General features: G+C 41.5%; 1 pseudogene; it reads left to right on the top strand.

Moving 5' to 3' along the window:
• The first annotated feature begins 3,453 nt into the window (after nt 1-3,453).
• On the top strand, nt 3,454-13,805 carry LOC146889156 (trafficking protein particle complex subunit 13 pseudogene; annotated as a pseudogene).
• Nucleotides 13,806-14,738: the final 933 nt, after the last annotated feature.

The raw sequence follows: 14,738 nt of genomic DNA, 5'->3' as shown, positions 1-14,738 counted from the left end.
TCATTCAGAAGGTGATTTTTGTGGAAATTTAACATGGTTTTTGAAAAGTTCTCGTGGAAATTTAAAGAGCTGAGAGTAAACAGGTGCACCAAATTGAAAAGAAAGAAACTGCATGATTTATACTGGTCAATGTGAAAGCCATGTCATAAACTATAATAATAAATGTGGCTTGTTTATATGCACAAATATAAAGCAAGTGACCAACCAAACAGTGGAACTCACGTGCATCTGCATGTGTACAACCAGATGCTCTTTGGACAACATTGACAGAAGAATGAAGAAAATATATATCTTGTTAACAGCTAGCACTATTTCACTTGGGTATCCAAAAGGAAAATACTGTCTTATTAACTTTGTCTCATTTTTTTCTAGATTTATTTATTTAATTTTCTGTACAAATGTAGCTTGTATGTTAAGCATATTGCTAGCAAACTCTCCCGTCCTCCCCTTCTCACCTCTTACCCCTCCTATTAGCCTTTTTGTTCCTTAGACAGCTTCATTTCTACTTTCATGTCCTAATTTTATGTACCTATACAAAACTGAGGAACAATAGTGAGAAAATATACAATATTTGTCTTTCTGAGACTGGTTTAATTCAGTTAATATGATTATCTCAATTGTATACATTTTTCTGTAAATGACAAGATTTCTTCTGTAATGGAAAATTTTTATTGTATATACGTGCTAAAGTGTCAGACCTGCAGATCATAGGCTACATGGTCTGAATGAATGCATCCAAAATGATTGGAATTATAAGATTTTTGTGACTTTTAAATAATCTGATCACATAGTTCTCAAGCATGAATTTTTCTAGATGACAGTCAATAAAGTATACAGGACACATTCCAGAATTGTTCCCACGTTAATTTATGTGTGTATTTATTATTGCTATTGATGCTTGCATTTTATTATCTTTTCATTTAGTTTTCTGTATATGTGTTTGTATTTATGTGGGCGTGGGAGCTTCTATGCCTTAGTGCCCATGTGGCTATCAGAGAAAAGTTTCTAGTTTCAGTTCTCCCTTCCAACATATGGATGCCACAGACACAACTCAGATTGCCAGGTCCCTTTCTTTACCTAGTGAGCCATCACTCTGCTCATATTGTTTTTCAACTTTGAAACCTTCATGTTAGTGGGCCTGGGGAAATGACTCAGACATTGAGAGTTCTTGCTGCTCTTGTACAGGATCCAGATTTGGTTCCCAGCACCCACATGACAATTAACAACAACCTGTAACTACAGCTCCAGTAGGTCCAATCCCCTTTTCTGGCCTCTGTGGGACCCAGACATGCATGTGGTATACATACGTACACACAGGCAAAACACTTGTACATATAAAATAGTCTCCAAAAATTAGGCTAGTATACAAAATAATTTGTTTCATTATAGCATTTTCATACATATGTGTCATCATACCTGGTTATAACTTGTTCTCTCCTCCACTGCCTTTTCTTGTGCCCTCTAACTCCTACTCTAGCCACCTTCCTTCCCTCCTGCAGACATACTTTTTTTTTTTTGCTGTCACATGACACATGCTCATTATTTTAAGGTTTTTGAGACAGGGTCTTACTTTGTAGTCCTATATGTCCTGGACTCACTAGACATACCAGGCTAGTCTCAAATTTGAGACACCCTTCTTGTCTCTGCTTCTCAGGTGCTGCAACTACAGGTGTGTGCCACCACCACTATGTTTCTGCATTAAAAAAAAAAAGCACTTTCGGGGACCATTGTCTTGATTTGACCCAACAGTCAATCACTAGCCTAGTAAATGCAAGGTCCTGTTTTAATACTCTTTTAAGGATAGTTTTTTTTGAAAGTAATTTTATTAAATTATAAAAGTTTCCATTTACGCCTCTCTTCCCAACACCCTCCCACTCCTCCCCCCCTCTCCTCCTCCCTCTTTGTCCCTAAGGGCAGTCAGGGTTTCCAGCCCTGTGGGAAGTTCAAGTTCCTCCCCCCTCCCTCCAGGTCCAGGAAGGTGAGTATTTAAACAGACTGGATCCCAAAAATCCAGTATATGCAGAGGAAACTAGTCCCAGTGTCATTGAAAAATTAATTTTGGTTATTGGTTTGTGTACAAGTGTGTGTTCATGCCACGGCAGGTGTGTGGAGGTCAGAGGACAACCTGCGGGAACTGATATTCTCCCTGCACCATGTGGATCTTAGGCATTAAATGAAGTTTTTCAGACTTGTCAGTAAGTGCCTTTTATCCACTGAGCCATGACAGCAGCCCCAATACACGTTTTGAATACAGACAACATGATATGTAATTTCAATTTTGGTAGATAATTTTTTCAGATATCTCCTCATTATTCTATAGTTGTTTCATTCTCAATTCATACTGTTTTTGTTTGCTATGTACTATTTTAAAAGCAGATGCATATTTATCTTTTAAAATGAAATAACATTCCTTCCAGTCAACTTATCTGATCTAATAGTTGCTATCTACCTCAGCTATACAATTCTAAGATACCATTTTAATTTTCCCATTATCCTGAAGAACCTGAAAAATATTGAAATCAAGCCCAACAATTTTTATCACTATTCTACTTTCTAAATTAACTGTGACATATTTTGAGTCAATTATCATCGTTCATTTATAGTGTCTTTGCCCACTACTCACTGTTTTCCTGACGCCCTTACCTCTCTCTTTGCCTACATTATGTTCTACAGGCTAACATTGAGACAATACATTTTCTAGTACTCATGGCCTGTTTTTTTAAAATTTAATTTCTTACTTTTTGAGAATTTAATGAATGACTACTGCATTTATATCATTTCCACCTCTTCTTCCCTACCTCCAACTCCTCCTATGGCTTTCCACTCCTTCCATAATTATTGTTTTGCACATTGCATTAACCACACACTTACACTCGCACACACACACTCACACTCACACACACACACACTACTGAGTTCACTTAGTGTTACTTGTATGTATGCCTGCTTATGACTGACTGCTTGGGATTGGATAACCTATCAGGTAGCTCTGCCATAGAGAAAACTGTTTCTTCCTTTCTCAGCAGCCATTGATTTCTTATAACTCTTCATCTAGGGGTTGGGACCTTGTGAAATTTCCTCTATCTGCATTAGCATGTCAGTGCTGTCATTATGCAGGTCTTGCTTGGACAACCATATTGGTGAGAAGTAGCCCTGTACCAGAAATGTAAATGTCTGAAGGGAAGATTGACATCATTTTAAATTCCCAGAGCCACGTTTCTAAGAAAGAGGGAAAATAACAGTTACACGAGGATTCTCAGTGATAGCAGTTAAGCCATAATAAAATGACACTGAAATAATTGGATTTTATACAAGAGCTCTGCCTTTACATGTTTTGGTCTCCATGGTTATAGTGGTAGATCACTGCATTGATGATGTCACTCATGATAAAATAATGGACACTGGAAGAGTTGTTCCTGTGAGTTCAATGTCTTTTCAACTCGGCCTGCAGATATGTTTTTAAGGAAATTGTGTATATTTTCTCCTTTGAAACCACTGAAAATCGACACCAAGTTTTACAACTCAGACAAGGATGACTTATTTCTTGAAGTTCAGATTCAAAACATTTCGCTTTCAACTGTGTTTATACGAAAAGTTTCCTTGGAGCTACCTGAAATGTATACAGAAGAAGCATTAAATACTCTCAACCTGGATGGAGAAGATGAGTGTACATTTGGAACCAGGACATTTTTGCAGGCAAGAGAAGGACGCCATTACTTATACCATCTGCGGGTCAAGGAGGAATATTTAGAGGAAGCGAGAAAGCTTAGTGGACTAACGGAAATGGGAAAGTTAGAGATCGTGTGGAAAAGGGAACTTGGCGGAATCGCAATGCTACACACTGTCCTACTTGAAAGAGAAGCTCGCAGTTGTGGAGAACTGAAGCTGTCTTTGGAGAAAATTCCAGATACTGTAGCCAGAGAAGAACCTTTTCAAATTACATGCAAGATAACAAATTGTACTGATAAGAAAATGAAACTGCTTTTGAAAATGCATGATACAACTTCTGTTCGTTGGTGTGGACATTCAGGAAGAAGCCTTGGTAAGTTGATGCCAGGCTCATCTCTGTCATTTACCCTGACGCTACTGTGCTTACAGCTAGGCCTGAGGAGGATCTCTGGCATACAGATAATAGACACAACTTTAAAGACCAAATATTGCTATGATGGTGTTGCAAAAGTCTGCGTAGTACCTTCCATGATGAAAATGGAAAGCTAAAGGTAACTTCCAATGTGATAATTTTCAAGAAGTTTCCCAGAAAAACTTTAACTCTGTATCAGCCAAAAAGCGATCAACTAATAAGTATGAAGAAAGATTATTTCTGTTGAGACTATTTCTACCTCTCCGAATTAAACAATTGCTGTTTTCAAAAACAATCTGCCAATGTTGATCTTATGTGAGGTGCCGCATCAGTTTTGATCTGGAGTTTGACGTAATGTCCAGTGCTCACTTTCTCTCCCCCACTTAGAAGGTATCTCTCTAGGACATGCTGCCTGGGGTTGAATAGAGGGAATACATGTGACATAAAATTGTCCTTCCTTCATCATGTGTATGCTCTACTTTCTCCCTAGATGTCCCCATGTCTTGCAAAAGTATTTTTCTGTGTGAATTGATGTTTGACTTGATGTTCCTATGGCAGGAAAGATAATGTCTCCATGATGTGACCCTGAAGTAAATTAAGCAATAAGGAGACCACTTATTGGTTCCTGGCTGCTCAGCCCCAAAATAGCCACACAGAAACTTGATTAAACATAAATCACCGTTTGGTCCATTAGTGCTAGCTTCTTATTGGCTAACTCTTACATCTTAATAACCCACTTCTATTAATCAGTGCATCATCACGAGGCTGTGGCCTATCAGCAAAGTTTCAACATGTCTGTCTCTGGTGGCAGCTCCATGGCTTCACTCTATTCCGCCTTTCTTTCTCCCAGCATTCAGTTTAGTTTTCCTTGCTTACCTTTGTTCTGCCCTATCAGGTCAAGTCAGTTTCTTTATTCACCAATGGTATTCACAGCATACAGAGGGGACTCCTACATCAATACACTTCTTTATAAAAGAATTATTTTTTCTTTTATATATAAAATATATATATATATATATATATATTTTGGTTATATAAGTATAACCAAAGAATATAATTGGTTATACTTTCAAGAAATGCAAAATTTCTTGACAAAGTTTATTAGGTGCTGGAATTAAAAGTTCAGCAGTGACAAGGAACTCTTTGTAGACCTGAGATATAGAAAATTCATGAAAACCTGGTAGGTTATTTTTTTGTTAATTTCCTTTTTGGACCAGGCATTGGCAATAGAGGACTGATTCTCACTTAAATTCAAACTGCCATTCAAATTAATCTGTTGACAAAGGAACCTGCATTTCATGACTCAGTCCCATTCTCTTAATCATCAAAATTCCAGACAGAAATTTAGATCTCTTTTTAAATAAACTGTTTTTATCTCAAAAATTATTACTATATCTTTTTTTGTAGTTCAAAATGCTGTTCCTTATGTAATGGAATCAGGTATACTAAAGATCTAATGATTTGTGATCCACTTAACTCACTTCTCCAAACAGCACTGTGATATAGATTCCTAGCTGTCCCCTGCTGTGGGAACAATAACTGTTGTTGTATTATGGTACCACATTTTTGTTTGTTTTGTTTTTTTTCTTTTTGTCATTGTTTTTCAAGACAGGGTTTCTCTGCATAGCCCTGGTTGCCCTGGAACTTGTTCTGGAGACCAGGATGGACTTAAACTCACAGAGATCTGCCTTCCACTTCCTTCCAAGTGTTGGTATTAAAAGTGACTATGGTACCATATTTTAAATTTAACTTTTAAATAATATTTTTATGTTTTGAAGGTTTCATATATTGGTACAATGAATTTTGGTAATATTCATTCACTACTACCTCCCTCTCATTCTTCTTGGTGTCTCCAGTTCCATCCCCACAACATCATGCCTTCTTTTTAAAAAGGTAAATCTTTAATATTCATATATGCATGTAATATATTTTACTCTAATCACCATCATCTCTCAATCCTCACCAGTGAAGTTTCTTTAGGAGGTAGATGTGAATTAACACAGATGCACAACTGTTCAGGATGCAGAGAATGAGAAACTGGAGTGCTTAGCCCTGAATGGCACAAGCAAAAAGCAATACAGAAAGAATTTGTTTTATTCCTAAATGAGCCATGAGATAGAGTCAAATTTGCAGCATTTTTGCTATTTCTGCAGATAATGTACTATTTTTTTCAAAGTTTATTAAATTATGAAAGTTTCCATTTCCGCCCCTCCTCACAACACCCTCCCACTCCCTCCTCCCCCTCCTCCTCCCTCTCCATCCCTAAGAGCAGTCAGGGCTTCCAGCCCTGTGGGAAGTTCAAGTTCCTCCCCCCTCCCTCCAGGTCCAGGAAGGTGAGTATCCAAACAGACTGGATCCCCAAAATCCAGTATACGCAGAGGAAACAAGTCCCAGTGTCATTGTCAATGGCTTTTCAGAAAGGCTCCTGGCCAGCCACATTCAGAGAATCCGGCCACATTCAGAAAATCTGGTTGGATCACGTGCTCGTTTAGTCCCGGTCCAACTGGCCTTGGTGAACTCTCATTAGATCAGTCCCCTTGTATCAGTGGGTGATCGCATCCCTCGCGGTCCTGAGTTTTTTTTTTTTTTTCATGTTCTTCCTCCTTCTGCTCCTCATTTGGACCATGGGGGGCTCAGTCCGCTGCTCCAATGTGGGTCTCCGTCTGTATCGCCATCCATCGTCGGATGAAGGATCTATGGTGATAAGCAAAATATTCATCAGTATGGTTATAGGCCAAGGCCGGTTCAGGCACCCTCTCCTCTGTCCAGAGAACAATCTGGGGATCTCTTCTTGGACCTGGGATCCCATTTATAATCAAGTCTCTTGTAAACCCTAAAATGACTCCCTTAGTTGAGATATATTCTTCCCTGATCCCATATCCATCCTTCCTCCCTCCCCCCATCTCAGTCCCCCGAGTTTTCCCCATTCCTCCCCTACTCCCTTCTCTCTAACCCTCTCCCCTTCCAACAACCCTCCCACCCCCCCATGCACCCGAGGTTACCTGGGACTCTTGTCTATTTCCAATCTCCAGGAGGATAAGTACATGATTTTCTTCAGGTTCACCTTCTTATTTAGCTTCTCTAGGATCTCGAATAATAGGCTCAAAGACCTTTAATTATGGCTAGAATCCACTTATGAGTGAATACATACCATATTCCTCTTTTTGGGTCTGGCTTACCTCACTCAGTAAAGCGTTTTCTATGTCCATCCATTTGCATGCAAAATTCAAGATGTCATTGTTTTTTACCGCTGAGTAAAACTCTAGTGTATATATGTTCCACACCTTCTTTAACCATTCTTCTATTGAGGGGCACCTAGGTTGTTTCCAGGTTCTGGCTATTACAAATAGTGCTGCTATGAACATAGTTGAACAAATGCTTTTGTAGTATGATAGGGCATCTCTTGGGTATATTCCCAAGAGTGGAATTGCTGGGTCTTGAGGGAGGTTGACTCCCAGTTTCCTGAGAAACCGCCACACTGATTTCCACAGTGGCTGCACAAGTTTGCATTCCCACCAACAATGGATGAGAGTTCCCCTCTCTCCACATCCTCTCCAGCATAGGCTATCATTGGTGTTTTTGACTTTAGCTAATCTGACCGGTGTAAAATGGTATCTCATAGTTGTTTTGATTTGCATTTCCCTGATCGCTAAGGATGTTGAGCATGACCTTAAGTGTCTTTTGGCCATTTGGAGTTCTTCTGTTGAGAATTCTCTGTTCAGATCAGCACCCCATTTTTTAATTGGGTTAATTAGAGTTTTATTGTCTAGTTTCTTGAGTTCTTTGTATATTTTGGAGATCAGGCCTTTATCTGATGAGGGGTTGGTGAAGATCTTCTCCCAGTCAGAAGGTAGCCTTTTTGTCTTACTGACGGTGTCCTTTGCTTTACAGAAGCTTCTCAGTTTCAGGAGGTCCCATTTATTCATTGATTCTCTTATTGTCTGTGCTACTGGGGTACTGGGGTACTGTTCCCTCTGCTGCTGGAGAAAGCCTCTCTGATGATAAGGCACTGGTCTATGATTATAGCAGAATATCATTAGGAGTTATTTTGTTGATACTTTTTTCTTTTTTTATATACAAATTCCAGTTCCCTCTCCCTCCCCTCTTCCCGTTTCCTCTACCCCACACCCTTGCAGTCCTCAGAGAGGGTGAGGCTCACATGGTGTGTCAACAAAGTCTGCCACATCACTAGAGGCAGGACCAAATCCTTCTCCCTGTATCTGGGCTGAGTAAGGTATCCATTCCTCCAGAGGGAATGGCTCCAAAAGGACAGTTCATGCACTAGGGATAAATACTGTGTTCCACAGCCAGAGGCCTCACACACTGCCCAAACCACACAACTGTCACCCACATTCAGAGGGCCTACTTTGGTCCTATGCAGGTTCTTCAGCTGTCAGAGTTAGGTAGCTTCCACTAGCTCAGGTCAGCTGTTTCTATGGGTTTCCCTACTTTTAAAAAAAATCAGTAGTATTTGGTTTTTCCCTAGGTGCTATTTACTCTCTAGGTCTTGGTTCTCAAAGCAGTGTCCAGTACATAGTGCCCTAGCATATTTTGCAGACAAGACACCGTTATATAGATCAAAGGTTTTGTCACTGGGTTGTTGTTCACATTTGCCTTTTGGTAGCCCACAGAGTACCTTCCTGCAGCAATAAGACTAGAATGTAAGAGTGAGGGCTCTATGTAGGTACAAGCTCTACTTCTCCATTTTATTGATATTTTGTTTATGATCTAACAAATAAAGCTTGCCTGAAGATCTGAGTGCAAAGCTAGCTGCACTAGTCAGCCATACAAGCCAGGCAGGGGTGGCACAAACCTTTTGTCTCAGCAGCCACACTAGTTAGCCATAGAGGCCTGGCAGTGGTGGTGCATGCCTTTAATCACAGCACTAGAGAGGACTATAAGGCAGGATGAGACAGGAAAGAGAAAGGGAAGAAATGATGTAAATACAACACTCAGTAGAAAATTCTAGGTAGAGACGAGGGGAGAATCTGAGATGAGTTGAGGGAAGAGAAAACATAATCAAAATATAGTGGATGAATAAACTGAATTAAAAGGTCTGTTTATTGTATACTCTACATGTATATGTATATTTAGATGCATAGCCATTAAATAAATGCAAACCAAAGCTATAGTGAAATTCCATATTACCCCAGTAAGAATGACATCCTTTCAGGCAGTCAGCAGAACCTCACTGATGGGAGACATTGTCTCTAAGGGAAGAGTGAAGAAGGCTCATTAAGGATGCAAAGCTGGATAATAAGATGCTGACTACGAGAAGTGAAATGGCTGTTGAAAATATGAACTCACAGCAGCTGTGATGACCTTCACAAAAACAAAACAATTAAAAATTTCAGCATGGGAGGCTGGAGAGATGGCTCAGGGGTTAAGAGCACTGCCTGCTTTTCCAGAGATCCTGAGTTCAATTCCCAGCCACCATGGTAACTCACCACCATCTATAAAGCGATCTGGTGCCCTCTTCTGGCCTGCAGCCATACATGCAGACAGACTATTGAATATGTGATAAAGAAATCTTGGGGGGAAAATCTAGCATAGGGTCAATCATGAGTCCTACCCTTTAATAATAAGCTATTGACAGTTGGTGGCTTCTAATAGAGATAGACAGACATTATTCTTTACGGTTTTGGCCCTAGTGAGTTGATCATTCTCCAGTGGATGGCCGCACACCCAGGAGTTTATAAACAACACAAATTGGAGCCATCCAATATTTTAAGAGAATGAGAACTTGTAAGGAGTGAGTGAAAGATCTGGGAGGAGTTAGGGGAAGATTGAGGAATGAGGGGCTGGAGCCATGGCTCAGTGGTTAAGAGTGCTGACTATTCTTCCAGAGGACCTAGGTTCAATTCCCAACACCTACATGGGAGCTCACAACTGTCTCTAACTCCTGTTCCAGAAAACCCCACACCCTCACACAGACATAGATGTAGGCTAAACACCAATGTACATAAAATACAAGTAAATAACTTTTTTTTAAAAAAAGAGTCAAGAATGAAGATAGTCAAAACACAATATATGAATTTTTCATCATAGATCCTTCATTGAGTAACTGATGGGACCAAATCCACAACCAAACATAAGGCAGAGCTCTATGAATCGTATCAAAGAGAGGGATGATGGAATACATGAGCAAGGAAGGTCAAGATCATGGTGGGAAAATCCACAGAGACAGCTGATCCAAACTCATGGGAACTCACAAACTCTACACAGACAGCTGTGGAGCCTCCATGGGACGGAACTAGATCTTCTGCATGCAGGAGACAGTTGTATAGCTTGGTTGGTCTGAGGGGCCCCAGGCAGTGGGACCAGGGTCTATCCCTGGCATACAAGCTAGCCTTTTGGAACCCACTCCCTATGGTGGGATGCCATGCTCATCCTTAAAGAGGGCAGGAGGGAGGTTTGGTCTGTCCTCAAGTTATGTACCAAGCTTTGTTGACTCCCCATGGGAGGCCTTACCCTTTGGGAGCAGTGGATGGGAAGTCGGCTGGGGAAGGGAGGTGAGGAGGGGTAGGAGAAAGGATGGGAGGGAGAACTGTGGTTGGAATATAAAATGAAATTTTAAAACAGAAATAAATTAAATTAAAAAGAATTAATAAAAAATATTCTGAGAGCCTTGAGAGATGGCTTAGTGGTTAAGGGCACTTATTGCTCTTGCAGAAGGTCCATTTTCAATTCCCAGCACCTACGAGGTGGCTCACAACTATCTGTAACTCCAGTTCCAGAGGTCTGACCCTCTCTTCTGACCTCCACCAGCGCCAGGCAGGCATGTGGGACACATACATTCATTCAGGCAAAACATTTAAATATATAAAATTAACAAAAAGAAAATACGTTTGAAGGGCTCAATAGATGGCTTACCAGTTAAGACCCCTTGCTGTCCTTCCAGGGGATCCAGGTGTAGTTTCCAGAACTCCACATGGAGGCTCACAACAGCCAAAAGTTTGTTTTTGATTCTTTGTTTTTGTTTTCGGAAAGAGGCAGCAGAGAAAGAACATGAAGTTGGGTGGGTAGGGATGTGAGGAGGATCTTGGAGAAGTTGGCAGAGAGGAAAAAACATAACCAAATATATTGTATGAAGAAAATAATTTTTAAAAACCCAGCAGGGATGAGAGAAAGGCTCCTACAGCCCCAGGCATACATGTGGGGCTATGAACTGCCGATGGTTACTGGATCAGGAGAGAGGGTTCCCTATAGGAGAGTGACCATTAGCAGACTGCCCAGGCCCCAGTGAACAGCCTCAGACTCGTGAGCATAGGGGCAGCACTGAGTGGATGAAATGACTTTTTTAAAAGCACATGAAGTTAGGAGAGAGGTGTTTGGAGGATGCTAAGGGAAGTGGATATGATCAAGATATGTTGTATGCAATTTTCAAAAAAATAAACAAAATGTTATTTTGAAAATCAGCGAATATCAAAAACAGGCTTATGAGGAAAGATACCAAGGCTGGTACCTGGCTCCCACATGACATGCACAAGTGTGCACATGACAGGAAGACCTGTAGGTGGGGGTTTCCTGCCCAGCAGTTGCTCCCAAATAATCAGCCAGAAGCTTAATATTATTAATTGTAAATGCTCGGCCAATGGCTAGGCTTGTTACTAGCTAACTCTTACATTTAAATTAACCCATATTTCTTATCTATGCTTTGCCATGTGGCTTGGTACCTTTTCTCAGCACAGCATGCCCGTCTTGATTTTCTCTGCATCTCCTCAAAACTCAGATTTCACCCTACTTCCTCTGAGCATTTTCAGTTTGGCTCTCCTGCCTAACTTTACCCTGTTCAGCTATGGAGCCTGTCTATTAAAGCTATCATAGTGACATACATTCTCACAGCGTAAAGGAATGTTCCACACAGACCCAGAACTGATTGCACTGAAGCTAGTCATGGATATACTCCTGCTTATAGGGAAACCAGGAAGTTTGGTTTCGCAGCAGTCCAGGGTCTCTCTCATTTTTTAGACTTATTTTATTTAATGTGTTTTGGAGTTTTGCCTGCACCACATGTGTGCTGTGCATCCCAGGCCAAAAAAGGGCATGGGAACCCTTGTAACTGTAGATGGTTGTGAGCTACCCTGTGGGTGCTGGGTTTTGAACCAGGGTCCAGTGCAAGAGCAGCAAGTGCTTTTAACCTGTGAGCCCCAGAACTATCTCTCTTTGTTTGTTTGTTTGTTTGTTTTTGAGACAGGGTTTCTCTGTATAACAGCACTAGCTGCCCTGGAACTAGCTCTATAGACCAGGGTAGCCACGAAAAATCCACCTACCTATTTCTCCTGAGTGCAAGTGTAATGATTTTCTTTTTTTCAGAGTGAAGTTAGACATTTATTAGGTGGGTTATGGAGGGGATGGAAAGAGAGAGAGAGAAGGGGAAAGGGGAGAAGTGGGGAGAGGCAGAAGCTGCTTCTTCCAGAGGAAGACTGAAAAGAAAGACTAAGGCTGCCAGCAGGGAGGGAGTGGGCGTGGCTTGTCTCTTAAAGAAACAGAACAACCATTACAGCTAGGACTAAAGGCATGCACCACCACCACCAGGAATCTCTTAATATGCTGATTAGAGGTCTCTTTGTGACTGTCAAGATGTGAACCAGCCTCTGCATGATGACTCTCCTCTATTTACACAAGAGAACCCAGCATCTCCACACCTCAAGCCTCTCCTCCCTGCAGTCTCCTGCACACTAGTCGTGCCCAGCACCTGTTGCTGTGTTCTTTTAATGATTGAACAACTTTGTCACTATTTATTGATTTTACACACCTGAGAAAAGTTCAAGATTGGAGAGATTAGTACCAATTTAATGACACTCACAGAAGTTGTGAAATAGAATCAAACCAGATCTCCATCCACTGATAAATGGATAAAAGACAATGTAGTACATTTACACTGTATAATATGACCTAACTGGGAAGGAAGGAGGAAGGAAGGAGGAAGGGAGGGAGGAAGGAAGGGAGGGAGGAATGGAGAGAGGAAAGAAGAGAAGAGAAGTGAAAATGAAAAGAAAAGCAAAAGAAAAAGGAACTTAAGAAACCTGCCGGTGAATGGATGAACAGGGACAACTCTTTTGAAGAAATTTCTGAAAGTGTTAACATCACTGTGAACAAAGTGGTGTTGCTGGGGAAGGTGCTCTCAGTGACTCTGGAGAGAGAAAAGTCAGATGAGGTGGAGAAGCAGGTTCTTTGTATTATTATTTTTACTTTATAAATAATACCAATCCTAAGTCCCACTTCCTCCCCTCTTCCCACTTCCCCCTTGCTCCCCCACGCACCCTCCCCCCACCATCCTCCAGTCCTAAGAGAGGGCAAGGTACCCTGCCCTGTGGGAAGTCCAAGGCCCACCCCCCTACATTCAGGCTGAGCAAGGTATGCATCCAAAGAGAATAGGAGGATCCCAAAAAGCCAGTACATGAAGTCATGAAGTAGAGACAAATCCTAGTGCCATTGTCATTGGCCCCTCAGTCTGCCCCAATTGTCAACAGGTTCTTATGATCTGAGTGCAGCTTTAAGCGCTGGCTTTGCAGCAGATCAAGGGGATGGAGGACTCTATGAAGCTGTGGGACACCAGTCGGAGTCTGGTGCTAGCCCGGACCCTCCATTATTTCTCTTGACCAGACCCCAACCTAAACTATCTGTCTCTCTGGACCAGAGTGGAGATGTGGAAATAAAGACACAACTCACATGGCTTTATCAGGAAGGAGATTGTCAGTGGTCCATCATGAAGTCCTGAGTTCACATCCTGAAGAATTCCTCTTGCTTTATTCTCCAAACAACTTTTATATCAAAACATAAACTGAGTGGGAAATACACCAGCATTCTGTCTCCTAGGTAACCAGGTGAATGGCTTTTGTCATGTCCACAACTACCTGTAGGCTCTGTATGATACCTGCCAGTCAGCTGAATTAGCATCTCTATCAGGCATCCTCCAAATTACAAAGAAAGGAGCAACAACATCCTGACCTTTTCTTAGGTAGTGAAGGCCTGTCTGGTAGGCTACATGACCATCCTCAGATATTGACTATGGCTTTAGAGCCTGGCTGCCACACCAAACGGAAATATGGGCCTATAGACACCAGGCACAAGACACCTTCACCTAATCCCCCAGTGTCCTGCAACCCCTGCCTCACCCAGCAAGGCATTTCTGTGGTCCCTGACCTCAGCAGAGATCTGCATGGATCAGGATGAGTGTTGGGATGCTGCTGAGAGTAATACCGGCCCTTGCCTTAAATCAAAGGGCTGTTGTCCTTGATGGGGTGTGATTTCTTGAAGAAGACTCCAATATAGGGTGTGAAAAGCTGGCCCAGATGATGACACAAGGGGAAATGGGGACGGAGACCGTGCAAGCTCCACTCCAGCACATCTGCCTGAGTGGGCTTTTTCCAACATGGTTTCTATAATAAATGACATCGTTTGGATCAAAAATATTTTGAGAGATATCATGTTAAATTTAATGATACAGCCAAGCATGGAGGTATACACCTTTAATCCAGCATTTGGAGACACGACGGACAGCTGCACCAGTTTTCCTTCAGAAAGGAGCAGACCTCCCAGTAGTATCAACTGAACTTGGCATAACAAAATGCAGTAAGACTAGGCATATATACGCTTATCAAGACTGGAAGAGGCAACTCAGTAGTAGGAAAGAGGTCCCATGAGCAGACAA

The sequence above is a fragment of the Myodes glareolus genome, chromosome X (genome assembly GCF_982192425.1).
Source record: "Myodes glareolus chromosome X, mMyoGla1.1, whole genome shotgun sequence".
In the NCBI taxonomy this organism is placed as follows: Eukaryota; Metazoa; Chordata; class Mammalia; order Rodentia; family Cricetidae; genus Myodes; species Myodes glareolus.
This window is presented reverse-complemented; position numbering and strand designations above follow the sequence as displayed.